We start from the raw sequence: 3965 nt of genomic DNA on the forward strand, positions 1-3965 counted from the left end.
GTGATTTTTTACTCGTTCATTGAGATTAAAGTCTTTGTGACTTTTTACTCATTTGTCGGAAACTAAAGTCTAAGTAACTTTATACTCGTTTTGGAGATTAAAATCTTAGTGATTTTCTACTCCAATTTATTATTCGATTTGAAGATTAAAAATTTCACTTTTGATTAGATCTAGTTGTATCAGATATTACTCGGTTTGAAGATTAAAAACTTCACCGTTTATTAATTCTGAGTGTGTCAGATTGGTTTGAAGATTAAAAACTTCACCATTTATTAATTCTGGCTCTATCGTGACACAAACAAGAGTTCATGTGGTTGGATCTACAAAGTAATAAGGGCGGTGAATGTGAATCTCCTTTTGAAGAAATATGTTTGGAATATGGTGTTATTCATCAAACAACTATCACATACACGCCCCAATCGAATAGGATTGTGGAAAGAAAGAATCAATCATTAAATAAAATGATGAATGCTTAGTTGGTAAGTTCTGGTTCACTCCAGAACTTGTGGGGAAAACTATTCTTACAGCTAACAAAATATTAATTCGTGTTCCTCATAGCAAGACACAATCCATTCCATATGAAAAATAGAAAAGAAGAAAACCCAACTTGAAATATTTCCAAGTGTGGGGGGTATTTGGGTAAAGTGTGAGTTCTTAAACCCAAAAGGATAAAATCGGATTGAACACTGTTGATTCGGTTTTCATACGATATGCAACAAATAGTAAGGAATATCGATGATAGACTATAATTACATATTTTAGTCGTTTATTACACTCTAATTTACTGCACTTTAATTGAGTTTGAGCTTTAATCGCTAGTGTTTTGCACTAAATATGTGTTTTATGCCTTGTAGGAGTGATTCCGATCTATGTAGGCGTTATGGAATGAATTCAAGTGATTTGGAGCTTTGAAGTCTGAGTAAAAGCCCAATTCATTAAGCCGGGATCGTATTCGGAGGTCGTGTACCAAGTCTCGATGTCAAAAGAGGATGAAATAATTTCTCTTTGAGAAAATTACACTATTGTGCCGCACAGTGCGGCGCAACGTGCGTCGCGCCTTTGGAATTTTCCTGCAGTTTGTCAGAATCAGCTCTCTGAACTTCCCCACAAGCACACCGCACAGTGCGGCGCGCCTGTACAAATTTTACAGAGCCAAGTCCTATTTCGCGCAGGAAAGGGTGTTTCGTCTGGGCCCGACCCTACTTGGTATAAATACATATAAAATGCTATTTTGGAATTTTTGGACACATCTGAGACATAGGGATGCCACTTTGGAGAGAGGATACACACAAGAAACATCGGGGAGCAAGAGCATCTCAAATCTCTTCATGTTTTCTTAGTATTTTGAATTATCCAAACTTATGAAATTGTTTGCTAATATCATGAGTGGCTAAAAACTCATTGTTCTAGGGTTATCATTTAGCCATGAATATTGTTGTTTAACATTGACTTAAACTTAATTACAATTCACTAATATCTGTTTGTTTCTTCAATTCTGTGATTAATTGCTTAATTATCTGGCCAGCAGTTGGTTCTATTTACTATCTATGCTATGCTTGGAAAAGCCATATTTAGATTAGAGAAGAATTGAAGAGACCATAATCTTAACTCTTGGGGGGGGGGGGGGAGGATTTGTGGTTAGGATAGGAATATACCTAGTCACTGTGCTTAATTAAATATATCGTAATCTTAATGCATTCTTAATAGATTGATTTCATAGGAATATAGGGGTTAATCTATTTTGAATAGGCGAGTAGTATTTCGGGAGAAGGTTATGAGAGCAATTATCGATTAATTAGCAACCATGAATGAATTGTATGAGAGAGAGAGTTAACTAGAACACAATAGGATTGGTGAATCGATCACAACCCTGGAATATTTGTCTCTATTGAATACTTAACAATCATTTTACTGCTTGATAATTTAGTTCAGAATTATAGTTTAGTATAATCACATTCTTGAACTTGAATTTAGCTTGACTGATTAACAATATTGGTGAATTAGTGGGTAGTTGATATAAGTCTCCGTGGGTTCGACACTCGACTTATTATTTTATTACTTGTACGACCACGTATACTTGCGTGTGCGTTTGGGAGCAACAAATTTTTGGCGCCGCTGTCGGGGACTTGAATATTAACTACTTTCTAGTTTTTGCTTTAATTGTTTATTTCGTCGAGTCTAATGTTACTTGATTTTTGCTCGGATCTCAGGAACTTTGATTGAATGCGTAGGGTCAAAAGCCAAGACCGACTTCAAATATTTGACCCTGAACCTGAAAGAACATTTCACAAGAGGTTGACGGAAGCAAGGGAAACAAATAATATTCAGGCACTTGTTCAATTTCCTAGGAACATGGCAGAGGAGCAACACATGGCTGTTCAGGAGGTGGCGGTGCCCAGCATTGCCAATGTCACCTCTAGCATTGTGAAGCCCAGAATCACTGGGCACTTTGAGCTGAAAGAAAGCATGATCCAGCTACTTCATGCGAATGGGCAGTTTATGGGTCGTCCACCCGAGGATCCACAACAGCATATCCTGAACTTCTTGGAGATTAGTGATACTTATATCACTAACGGAGTCACTCCAGACTATGTGAGGCTCACACTTTTTCCATTCTCACTGTTGGGAGAAGAAAAGCAAAGGCTGAAGGCAGAACCAGCTAATTCTATTACCTCATGGAATGATTTGGCAAGGAAATTTCTGGCAAGGTTTTTCCCTTCAGGCAAAACTGTAAAGATCCGAAGTGAGATAGTTGCCTTCAAACAGAAAGGCGAAGAGTCTTTATCCTCAGCTTGGGAGAGGTTCAAGGGGCTAATCAGAGACTGTCCTCATCACAATTAGACAAGAGAAGTATTAGCTCACACTTTCATAGAAGGTCTACATCCTGAAACAAAGATTGTGGTAGATGCTGCAGCTGGAGATCAAGTGTTGGAGAAAAGCTTTGACGAGATATATGCATTATTGAACAAATTCTCCAAAAGCAATCCGGATTCGCAAGGAGAGATGGGCAGATATACAGTGCAAAAGTCTGCAAGGGTTCTTAAGTTAGATGTCGTCTCGACATTATCAACGTAGATTTCTACACTAACTAACCAAGTCGATCAGATGACCTTGATTATCAACAAGCAACAAGCACAACTGGTACAATAGGTTCAAGTGTTTTGTGAAATATGTGGAGAGAGTCACACGAGCGACTTATGCCCCACTAATTTAGAGTCTGTCTGCTTTGTGGGTAATGCAAATATGGGCCAAACAAACCAATATGGGAACACTTACAATCCCAACTGGACGAACCATCCAAACTTCTCTTAGGGTGGAAACCAAGGTACTCAGAATCAATACATGCCTCAAGAACCTCAACAGTAATATAAACCACCTCAGGCTGAACAACAAGCGAGTCCAACAAGTCACCTTCAAGACATATTAAAAAAAGTGATGGCTGAACACCAAGCCCTCGCTCAGAAATTTATGGCTGAGTAGCAAGCCCAAGCCGCAACAATGAGAAATTTGGAGTGCCAAATGGGACAGCTTGCCATTGCTCAAAACACTAGACCAGTTGGAGCTCTTCCAAGTGACACTGAAGATAATCCTAAGGCATCCCTTAATGCCGTGTCGTTGAGGAATGGGAGACAACTAGAAGAAGTTCAGTCAAAAAGAGGAAACAAGTGACTTCTAATGAGAGGCCAGCCACTATAGAATCAACATCAGAAAAATCTAAGGAGTTAGAGAAGCCAGCTGTAGAGGCGGTGGATGAGCAACCCCCACCAGTGGTTGCAAGGCCATCACCTCCGTTCCCTCAAAGATTGCAGAAAGTGAAGGATAACACCGCGTATAAAAAGTTCCTTGATATTTTGAAGCAGGTGAAAATTAATATTCCATTGGTAGACATCTTACAAGAAGTGCTCAAATATCCAAAGTACATCAAGTACATAGTAGCAAATAAAAGGAGGTTGACCGAGTTCAAA

General features: G+C 38.8%; 1 non-coding gene across 1 annotated transcript; it reads right to left on the reverse strand.

Annotated features, from left to right (window-relative positions):
• Positions 1-2734: 2734 nt before the first annotated feature.
• Positions 2735-2839, reverse strand: LOC142167685 (small nucleolar RNA R71). Its single transcript, XR_012697773.1, has one exon. It is a non-coding gene; the product is annotated as a small nucleolar RNA R71 (small nucleolar RNA).
• Between the last annotated feature and the right edge of the window lie 1126 nt (positions 2840-3965).

This window comes from Nicotiana tabacum, chromosome 12, assembly GCF_000715075.1.
Source record: "Nicotiana tabacum cultivar K326 chromosome 12, ASM71507v2, whole genome shotgun sequence".
Lineage (NCBI taxonomy): Eukaryota > Viridiplantae > Streptophyta > Magnoliopsida > Solanales > Solanaceae > Nicotiana > Nicotiana tabacum.